Source organism: Mustelus asterias, chromosome 8 (assembly GCF_964213995.1).
Source record: "Mustelus asterias chromosome 8, sMusAst1.hap1.1, whole genome shotgun sequence".
NCBI lineage: Eukaryota > Metazoa > Chordata > Chondrichthyes > Carcharhiniformes > Triakidae > Mustelus > Mustelus asterias.
In genome coordinates this window covers 110,638,099-110,649,982 of record NC_135808.1, presented here as the reverse complement: position 1 = coordinate 110,649,982, position 11,884 = coordinate 110,638,099, and positions in this window count along the sequence as shown.

The window sequence follows — 11,884 nt, the reverse complement described above, 5'->3', positions numbered from 1 at the left end:
CACCTAACCAGCACGTTTTTCAGAATGTGGGAGGAAGCCAGAGCACCCGGAGGAAGCCCACACAGAAACAGGGAGAATGTGCAAACTCCACACAGACAGTGATCCAAGCTGGGAATTGAACCCGGGTTCCTGGCGCTGCGAAGCAGCCGTGCTAACCACTGTGCTACCGCGCCACCCACATTCTGGGAGACTGACCTCAATACCAGTTTATAGGTGTGATTATGGAGCTGTAGGTCATTTAGACCATTATTGGGTCAATTATTGACACTTTGAAGATGAACTGCTGCGTAGCTTCAGTCTCATGTTTGAAGGCAACTTTTTTGCTGCAAAAAGAAAAAGAAAATCGTAGCAATTTGAGACATTTTTCAACTCCGTCTTCCTTGGTTTCCTTTACTTTGGTCAGCTGGAGTAGTTCTCAATCATCTTGTATTTTTCTGTGTTACACCTGCAGGTTTCGATCAATTTGGATTAGGTATCAAGCAAATTAAGCGACCTCAAAATTACTTTGGCATTTGGGGGAGGGTCTCCCTTTGTAGAAATGAATCAGTGTAATTTATTCATAATTATTCTAAGTTGGCACTTTTCTTTTGGATCTGATGCCTTCCTGATACATTTCCACTGAGTGACTTGCACGGCAACGGCCTCCCATGCCTGCTTTACCATCTCACTGTTAGTGTAGCTCCTCTCCTGACAGAGACCACTTTGCCATGACCTCATGCCATTCATGAGCTACAGATGTGACCAGTGAATTGGGAGCTCACTATGCTGCCCCAGAAAATAGTGGGATTGGTCCACAGTGCACTACTTATACCAGCTTAGTTTCCTTTAAGCTGATTAAGCAGTATTCTTATCAATGCTTTTATAGGGCACCCTATTTTAGGATGGATTCACACAGCAAACTATAGTGAGTGAATCTCATTTCACTTCACTTCAGAGAAGGTTCAAACCTTCAAAAGAAAACGTGCACTCAAATTTAATGTCCACACAAAGTTGAAATATCTACATGCGGATGTTGAACGTATGCACTGTAAGTGCACACCAATGCATTCAAGGTTGGATATTCTCAGTTGTGCTTTAGAAATATGTGAAAAGTTTAATTTTCATTTAACACACTGCATTAAGAGCAATCTTGCTCCAATGACGATTAAGGATGTATGCATTCTAAATAAAAACACAGATCGGACTCATTTTTGATATTAAAATAAGGGCTTATCTGGAGTGATGCCCAATATTTTAGTTAAAACATTCTGCATTCTAATTTTCTACCCAAGTCGAAAAGAATTATTTTTAATCACAATCATCTCATTCCTTAATACTTACCCCAAGCTTTGCTGTCACTAATTCTGGAGTTATTCAAACCCTTCCGTGCGTTACTCGCTTGGAACAAACTCTCCTAGTGATGCATGCTCCTATCTGTTGGTGACGCTGTCTGCCGATACTCAGCGGTAGTTTTCTTCTCAACTCCATCAATGTATCAACATTTAGCAACTCTGAGAAAGCAACGAGCGGCACCGCGAAAGGATGCTTTACTAACTATCTACTCACAATAAAAAGCATAAGGAAAAGTATTTACTTAGCTGCGATAAAATGATAAATCCCAACAAATCTGTGCGGATTAGGGAGTCAAGCGATTTAAGTGAGCTGTCATATTTCCCCATTGTATGCAGAGTGCTACGGGCTGAGGGACTGATAATCCCTCTGAGGCAACAGAGGACGGCCCAGCTGCTCCAGCAAACAGAGCTTAGGGACGGCGAGTGTGCTATAGACATGAAAGTCTCTGCAATAGCTTCCCACATTTTTTCATCTTAAAGAGTAAGCCCTTTTTCTAAAGGATACTTTGATAAACAAACACTCGAAATCCATGGAGATTTGGAAATCCGGACTTATCAGAAAAAGTCTGAATCCAGGGACCAGTTCAATAAAAGCAGATTAGAGCAGTCTAAGTAAGTTTAACAATGCTATGCTAAGTTAGTGCTAGTTTCTAAAACATGGAATGACTCCCAGTGGATGAGAAGCATGCGTCCTATAGGAATCTGTATTAGTAAACTGCTGAGCTTGTAAATTACCATTTGTGTGCAAACAACAAACATCTGAAGCCATGTGTGGTACTTCTCACACATCTGGGCCTGTGATCTTCTCATTTTCTGCTTGTGCAATAGTCGGTGCATTTGAAAAATGAATGGCAGAATAGCCATATCAGACGGTGATTACAATTGCTGTTTAACCAGCATTTAATTGGTCAGATCAAGCATTTAAGTACTGTAGTTTAAAATAGCAATGCAATGCAAGCTTGAATGTGATCAGCAATATCAAAGTGTACATGGATCACAGAAGACATGGGACCCTCACTAATGATTGTGAGATGTCTTCTCTGTTCAAAGTATTGATTTATTAAGAATATAATCCAGCATCCATTCCAGCTATACTCTTATTTGATGCACTTGTCACCCTGCTGCTGTTCTTCCTTAACTTATTGTAATCTCTTCTCAGTGGCTGGTTAAGTGTTTAGTAATGAGCAAAGTGTATATGCTTCCACTTCCTCAATAACATTTAAATCATCCTGTTTGATACCTTCCACTGGTATTCTTGATAATGCATCTGCTGTCTTCTAGTACTCTCCTTGCATGTACTCAGTAACTGAATCATATCTCATGAGTCTTAGGCTAAAACATTGAATTCTGGGTGGCATTTTTACAATTCCCTTCAAGTAACCAAAGGTTTGTGGTTGGTTTCAATTTTAAATCTTAATCCCATGACATAATCAAATAACTTCTTGCAGGCTTATGTGGCTGCTAATGTTTTTATCTGAATGGTTACGTACCTCTTCATTTTGGCTGTGAGAGATCTTGAGTCATAATAAACTGGTCATCTTTGTCCATCTTTTTGAATTCAAAACAATACTGCACCCAGGCTGTAGATGATGAGTCCGCTGGTACAATTGTTGGAAACTCTGGATTGTGGTACGCTAGAATTTTTGGTGAAATTAGGAGATTTTTGATCTTGTCAAAAGCATTTTGCTGTGCCACATTTCAGCACCACAGTTTACCTTGCTTCAAGCTATTGTAATAGCTCATTGCTTTCCACCAAACTTTGCAGAAACTTGGCTACTTGGTTGACCATCCAAAGGAATCTTCATTAATCTGTGATGTTTTTAGGCTTTGGGAACCCTCTAATGTTGTTGATTGTCTGTGGCAACAGAGGACATAATTCCTGAAGCTTGCACAATATGGCCTAAGAATTGTATCGCAGGCTTTGCAAATTCACATTTGTTGTTTAATATCAAACCTGCTCCTTGTAGGATTTTGAAGACTGCTCTATCTCGACAGTCGTGTTCTTCCCTTGATGAACAAGAAAGTCATCCATATGGCATATTACTCCTTCCATTCCTTCCAGGGTCAGAGCCATTGTTCTTTGGAATATCCAATGTTGACTCTATGCTTCCCCTAAACTCTGGATCTGTTACCATAGAATCATAGAATTCCTACAGAATAGAAGGACGCCATTCAGCCCATCAACTCACTGACTGTCCAAAAGAGCATCTTACCCAGGTCCACCTCGGCCCTATTCCCATAATCCCACACATTTACCCTGCTAATCTCCCTAACCTACACATCTTGGGACACTAACGGGCAATTTAGCATGGCCAATCTACCTAACCTGCACATCTTTGGACTGTGGGAGGAAACTGGACCATCCGGAGCAAACTCATGCAGACACTGGGAGAACGTGCAGAAGCAATTCTGAATGGTAAACTGTGAAAACAATAACGACCAAATGGGGTAATAAATGTAGTTAGCAATCTGGATTCTTTGTCCAGAGACAACTGCCAAAAACCACTCTTTGCATCTAATTTTGTGAAGAGGGTGCGTCTTGCTAACTTGGTGAGACTTCCATCCACTGATTTTATTTGATGGATCTCAGGCTTTACTGACTTATTTCATTGTGTCAAGTCCTCACAGATTCTAATTGAACCATCAGACTTTGGTGCTGTGACCTTTCCAGACACCACTTCATCAGTATGGTTAAGGAGAGATGACTGCTTGTTGTAACATGGGTTCAATCTCACTTCAGACTTTGCCCAAGAGTGGATGAAGGACCTACCTCACAGTGAAAAGGCATATAGGTTTAGCATGTTCCCCTAGGGTTGCATGATATTCTGTTTTCAGCTTTCTTAACCCTAAAATTTGTGACACAAATTCATTCCTGAATATCTCACTAGATTGCTCATCAGTAATTTAATCAACCATGTAAATACGCTAAAATTCTAAATTGGAGCAAAGCCAATTTTGATGGTATCAAGCAAAAACTTTCAACAGTTAATTGGGGGAGTCTGTCGGAAGGCAAAGGAACATCTGGTAACTGAGAGGCTTTCAAAAATGTGTTAACCAGGGTTCAGGGTAAGCACATTCCTCTTAGAGTGAAGGGCAAGGCTGGTAGAAATAGGGAACCCTGGATGACTCGGGATATTGAGGCTCTGGTCAAGAAGAAGAAGCAGGCACATGACATGCATAGGCAGCTGGGATCAAGTGGATTCCTTGAAGAGTACACAGGGTGTAGGAGTAGAGTTAAGAGAGAAATCAGGAGGCCAAAAAGGGGACACGAGATTGTTTTGGCAGATAAGGCAAAGGAGAATCCAAAGAGCTTCTACAAATACATAAAGGGCAAAATAACAACTAGGGAGAGAGCAGGACCTCTTAAAGATCAGCAACTTAATCTATGTGCGGATCCACAAGAGATGGGTGAGATCCTAAATGAATATTTCTAATCAGTATTCATTGTTGAGAAAAGCATGGATGTTAGGGAACTTGGGGAAATAAATAGTGATGTCTTGAGGAGTGTACATATTACAGAGAAGGAGGTGCTGGAAGTCTTAAAGCACATCAAGGTAGATAAATCCCCAAGACCTGATACAGTGTATCCCAGGACATTGTGGGAGGACAGGGAGGAACTTGTGAGTCCCCTAGCAGAGATATTTGAATCATTGATAGTCACAGGTGAGGTGCCTGAAGATTGGAGAGTGGCAAACGTTGTGCCTTTGTTTAAGAAGAGCTGCAGGGAAAAGCCCGGGAACTACTGGCCGGTGAGCCTCACATCTGTAGTGGATAAGTTGTTAAAAAGTATTTTGAGAGACAAGATCTACAGGCATTTAGGGACGCAAGGACTGATTAGGGACAGTCAGCATGGCTTTGTCAGTGGAAAATCATGTCTCACAAATTTGATTGAGTTTTTTGAAGGGGTAACCAAGAAGGTAGGTGAGGGCAATGCAATTGATGTTGTCTACATGGACTTTAGCAAGGCCTTTGACAAGGTATCGCATAGTAAGTTGTTGCATAAGGTTAAATCTCATGGGATCCAGGGTGAGGTAGCCAAATGGACACAAAATTAGCTTGATGATAGAAGACAGAGCGTGGTTGTAGAGGGTTGTTTTTCAAACTGGAGGCCTGTGACGAGTGGTTGTGCCTCAGGGATTGGTGCTGGGTCCACTGTTATTTGTTATTTATATTAATGATTTGGATGAGAATTTAGTAGGCATGGTTAGTAAGTTTGCAGATGACACCAAGATTGGTGGCATAGTGGACAGTGAAGGAGGTTATCTAGGATTGCAACGGGATCTTCATCAATTGGGCCAGTGGGCTGACGAATGGTAGATGTAGTTTAATTTAGACAAATGTGAGGTGATGCATTTTGGTTGATCGAACCAGGACAGGACTTACTCAGTTAATGGTAGGGCATTGGGGAGAGTTATAGAACAAAGAGATCTAGGGGTACAGGTTCATAGCTCCTTAAAAGTGGAGTCACAGGTGGACAGAGTGGTGAAGAAGGCATTCGGCATACTTGGTTTAATTGGTGAGAACATTGAATACAGAAGTTGGGACATCTTGTTGAAGTTGTACAAGACTTTGGTAAGGCCACACTTGGAATACTGTGTACAGTTCTGGTTACCCTATTTTAGAAAGGATATTATTAAACTAGAAAGAGTGCAGAAAAGATTTACTAGGATGCTACCGGGACTTGATGGTTTGAGTTATAAGGAGAGGCTGAATAGACTGGGACTTTTTCTCTGGAGCATAGGAGGCTTAGGGGTGATCTTATAGAGGTCTATAAAATAATGAGGGGCATAGATCAGCTAGATAGTCAATATCTTTTCCCAAAGATAGGGGAGACTACAACTAGAGGGCATAGGTTTAAGGTGAGAAGGGAGAGATACAAAAGAGTCCAGAGGGTCAATTTTTTCACACAGAGGATGATGAGTGTCTGGAACAAGCTGCCAGAGGTAGTAGTAGAGGAGGGTACAATTTTGTCTTTTAAAAAGCATTTAGACAGTTACATGGGTAGGATGGGTATAGAGGGATATGGGCCAAACGTGGGCAATTGGGACTAGCTTGGGGATTACAAAAATGGGCGGCATAGGCAAGTTGGGCCGAAGATCTTGTTTCCATGCTGTAAACCTCTAAGACTCTATGACTCTGAGCCCCGAGTGCAAACATGTCTTACTACTCAGTAATGATGACTCCTGGTTCTTCTTCACATGCAGTGGTTCCATGATTTCTTTATCCTTGTATCTTAATCTTGCCAAGTGACGGCCTATGACTTTTAGTGTTGTCCCATTGGACTTTGCAACTCTATGGCAGATGGCTCTAATGTGATATTTTTAAGCCATGTTACTTCATCGGATAACATTGAAACACCTGCACCAGTATCTCATTTGAATTCTGTTGGGTGACCATCAACTTCTTTATTTGATGCTTCAATAATTATTTTCTGTTTCATTAACTTCTAAGAAGGTTATTTGCTGTTTTTTCTGTGGCTCTTACAGTTCTTGAATTTTACTTAGTTTGTTGTTCTTTCTTCCTATGAGCTATGAGCACAGTAAGAAGTCTCACAACACCAGGTTAAAGTCCAACAGGTTGATTTGGTAGCACAAGCTTTCGGAGTGTTGCTCCTTCATCAGGTGATGAAGGTCACTCACCTGATGAAGGAGCAGTGCTCCAAAAGCTCATGCTACCAAATAAACCTGTTGGACTTTAACCAGTATAAAGTGAGACTTTATACTGTGCCCACCCCAGTCCAACGCCAGCATCTCCACTTTATGAGCTATGAGAACTCTGGATCTGAAGATGATTTTTAAACGTCCTAACTTTCCACAATTATGGCACTCAGCTGTTCCTGCTGGTCATTCTTTCTGCTTGTGTGGGGTTTTCCCACCTAACTGAGAGTCTCACAAGAGGATGGTTGGCATGCTTTTGCTTTGTTCGGTTTTGCGGACTTTTACTTCACTGTCTTTCTCTTTTACTCCAACATATTTAATGGCCTCACTCATTTTTTTTCAAGGGGCATCACTTCCCCACAAATAACCATTCTCTTTAACTTCCAAAGGTTTGTCTCTTATGCTTTTGTACTGTCTTCTGAGAGTTAAATCTTCCCTTGTTTGCAAAAGGTCTGATAGGGTTTCATCCAAGACCACAACAATTATCTCATCATGTATTAAGTCACCTCTGAGGATTCCCACAATCACAAATTTCTGTGGGTCTGTTCTGGTCATTTTTAAATGAATTTATGGATTCACCCAGTTTTTGCTTACTCTTATTAAATTTTGTTCACTCAATTATCACATTTTTCAAACATTGAAGTATGAATTAAATGCCTGGAGGACATTCTCATATGAGTTTGAAGCCTCCTTGATATCCTGTCTTGCAACAAAATCTTCTTCATGGCCCCTACTGCGTAGAGGAATGTACTGACCTAATCCTTCTGTTTCTTTTTATGCAAACTTGAAGCTGCTCTGTATTTAGAGATTCTCCTTTTCCAGTTGTCCCCGTGTTGAGCCTGTAGCAAGGCTTCTGCTCTTCAGAATGGTTATGAGACTGGCAATGTTGACTCTATGCTTTCCCTAAACTCTGGATCTGTTGCCATATAATCATAGAATTCCTACAGGACAAAAGGATGCCATTCAGCCCATCAACTCACCAACTGTCCGAAAGAGCATCTTACCCAGGTCCATCCTCGGTCCTATTCCCATAATCTCACACATTTACCCTGCTAGTCCCCCTAACCTACACATCTTGGGACATTAAGGGGCAACTTAGCATAGCCAATCCACCTAACGCGCACACCTTTGGACTGTGGGAGGAAACCGGAGCATCCAGAGGAAACCCACGCACACACTGGGAAAACGTGCAAACTCCACATAAACAGTCACCCAAGGATGGGATCGAACCTGGGTCCCTGGTGCTGTGAGGCAGCAGTGCTACCCACTGTGCCACCGCATGGCCCTAAGCACACCACTAGGTGTGGGAAGAAAATTGGAACTATTTCTTACCCACCGGGAACTAACATTGAGGCCAATTTTGTAAAGATGTTGGGTTCACTCTTAATAACAAAATTGTGTCCCTGATAACACTGATCACGAATGATGCAAGAACGGCGAAACACGGATTTCCCTGTTACTGTTGCAAGTTTATCTGATAAGCATAGCGTAAAGTAAAATTACTTCATATTTCTTTTCATGAATTCGGAATGCTATTGGAGGAATTGTTAATATGATCTGCCTTTAGTATGTTGTTTTTACACTTCTCACCACGCGACTTTAATATGAGACAGAAAATTCACAACTTTATCAGTGGCTGGGATTCTCCAGTGCTGCTGGAATGCCAAATTTTCTGTTCTCACTCGCAGTGGGGTGGCCATGGACGAGATCGGAGAATCCTGCCCAGCATGTTGAAACCTCTTGCTCAAATGATTCTGGTGATAAAGGGAGATGGATAATGGCATCTCCGCCTTGGGAGTCAATCTCAAAAAATAACCAAATGAAGATGCTGTTATTGCTGAAGATATCACTTTCTGTCTGCTTTTTCAGTCTATATCTTAGTGTTGCAAATCAATGAAGGTGCTGAATGATTGGATTTCTAATGAAGCTATGTAGATTAGTTTATCAATAACATTTAAATACTTTTCTCGCATCTGCTGTTTACTGAATTATTAATTCAACTCCAATCAATTGTGCAGTAGTATGTCATTACCTGCAAAATGGTATTGAAAAGGCTTTAACAAAAAAAAAACTTCAGGTAGAAAGCCCAATATTATCAGCGATTTTTACACATCAAATAAGGAATTCTTGATTAGGACAACCTGTAATTTGTCAATTTTAGTTATAATGAAGACCAAGTGATGCTACTGCAATGGCATTTATTAGTGGTGCAGCAGTCTGCTACATACACTGCACTATGGTACAATACCCCATTCAACACATTCCTAATACCAACCATGCAATCACCTGAAATTGATGCCCTCTGGTTCTTGATCCTTCTGCCAGCTGGAACAGTTTCTGTCCAGACCCCTTTTGATTTTGAACACCTCTATCAAATCTTCCCTTAATTGATTTTTTGAGATTGAGTCTCACATATGCCATATCCCATCTCCCTTTATCACCACGCTCATTCTAGCAAGAGATTTCAACACGTGCGGTAGGAAACTCTGGCCTCCGTGCCATCTTTTTCTCGTGAAGGGAGGTGGTGTGCCACTGCTGGTCCCGCTGCTGTCAATGGGATTTCCCATTGATTCCATCCCATGTGCCAGGGAAACCAGCAGCGGAGGGATGTGCCATCCACGGGACTGGGCATAATGTAATTACATCTTACTGCACAAGTGATTGGAGCGGCATTGAATTCTGGCCAGTATCTGTTAGAGAATTAGGGAAGCATTTCTGCAGCAATTGAAAATAAAACCCACGACACAGGTGGTGAATGAAGATGAGATAATCTTTCCCCCCCGAAAAGAAAAAAATAAATATAAAGGAGATCACAAAATGGGAGGACGGGAAATCCAGCTGCACGGTTTTACTTAAATAAAAGCAAATTACTGCGGATGCTGGAACCAAAAGAGAAAACACTGGGAAATCTCAGCAGGCCTGGCAGCATCTGTAAGGAGAGAAAAGAGCTGACGTTTCGAGTCCCGATGGCCCTTTGTCAAAGATACTTAAAGCCTCTTAAAGGTGAGATACCCGTATGGTGGATAGCGGAAACCACTTTTCTGGGGCAGCAGGGAGCGTGGCTTCAACTTCAGCAAGACGTCAAATTTTCTCATGCAGTAGCGGATGTGCTTATAGATCAAGTCAGCAACAGAGAGCCTCCTTCCTCCTATTGGTACATGAGAATTAGACTTGCCTTACTTTGGCAACCGTCATTAGAGAGAAACAGAAAATCTTGAAGACCAAGCAATAAAAATATCCCAGGCAATGCATCAAGCACACTAACTTACGTGATCTGCTGAAAATGTGTGAAGACCTTTGTGCACGTGGGGTTATTAAGCAATGTAAATGTGTGCATCACGTTAGGTATTTATTGGAGGGTTCTGCATTAGACCAGAGACTAGCATGGAAGGCAATGTCACCTTCAGTTTGATCAGAAGAGTGCATAAAATTTGGAGGTTTTTCTTTGCTCGACAAAAGAAGGAATGTTGCCCACACTCATGTGTCCTATTTGCTGAAACTAGACCAACTGTGAATTGATTTTTATGCTGAAGTTAAAGATTAAAATGATTGTAATCACCATCTGACCTTGTTACTACTCAATTGAACTACACAGAGGCTAGAAATTGCCGGCTGTTCACACTGGTGGGATCTTTAGATCCCACCAACGGCGCACCCTCGCCGCTGGTTTCCCGGTGGCATGGGTGGAATCAGTGGGAAATCCCATTGGCAGTGGCGGGATCAGCAGATACCATGGCGAGGCCAGAGAATCTAGCCCAAATATTCATATTATATCAACACCGTCCAATGGAAAAGAAATGTCCAGATCTTTGAGCAGAATGATGTGAAGGCATCAGAGACAATGCAAAAGAGATTCACGAGAATCATTGTAGGGATGATGAACCTTAGGTTACATGGGTTTGGAGAAACTGGAGCTGTTATCCTTGGAGAATGCAGGAAGGGATGCAGGGAGGATATTCCCCGTGGTGGGGGAGTCCAGAACCAGGGGTCACACACTGAGGATTCAGGGTAGACCATTCAGGACGGAGACGAGGAGACATTTCTTCATCCAAAGAGTGGAATTCATTACCACAGAAAGTAGATGATGCCAAAACATTGAATGTATTCAAGAGGCAGCTGGATATAGCACTTGGGGAGAATGGGATCAAAGGTTATGGGGAGAAAGCAGGATTAGGCTATTGAGTTGGATGATCAGCCATGATTGTAATGAATGGTGGAGCAGGCTCGAAGGGCCAAATGGCCTCATAGAATCCCTACAGTGCAGAAAGAGGCCATCTGGCCTATCGAGTCTGCACCGACCACATCCCACCCAGGCCCTACCCCATATCCCTACACATTTACCCGCTAATCCCTCTAACCTACGCATCTCAGCACACTAAGGGACAATTTTAGCATAGCCAATCAACCTAACCTGCACATCTTTGGACTGTGGGAGGAAACCGGAGCACCCGGAGGAAACCCACGCAGACACGAGGAGAATGTGCAAACTCCACACAGACAGTGACCCAAGCTGGGAATCGAACCCAGGTCCCTGGAGCTGTGAAGCAGCAGTGCTAACCACTGTGCGACCGTGCCTCCTCCTGCTCCTATCTTCTATGTTTTTATGTTTCTCTGAGAAGAGAGGACTAAGGGGAGATTTGATAGAAATGTTCAAAATCAAGACGGTCTGGACAGAAACCCTTGCAGTTGGCAGAACAATTGAGAACCAGAGAACACCAATGTCAGGTGATTAACATATGAGGTAGTGGCACCATGAGGAAAAACCTTTTTACACAATGAGGGGTTAAGATGTGGAATGCAATCTCAGAGTGTGGTGAAGGCAGAATTCAATCATGGCTTTCAAAAGAGAATTGAATCATGATCAGAAGAAGAAAGAAAATTGTGGGGAAAAGTCAG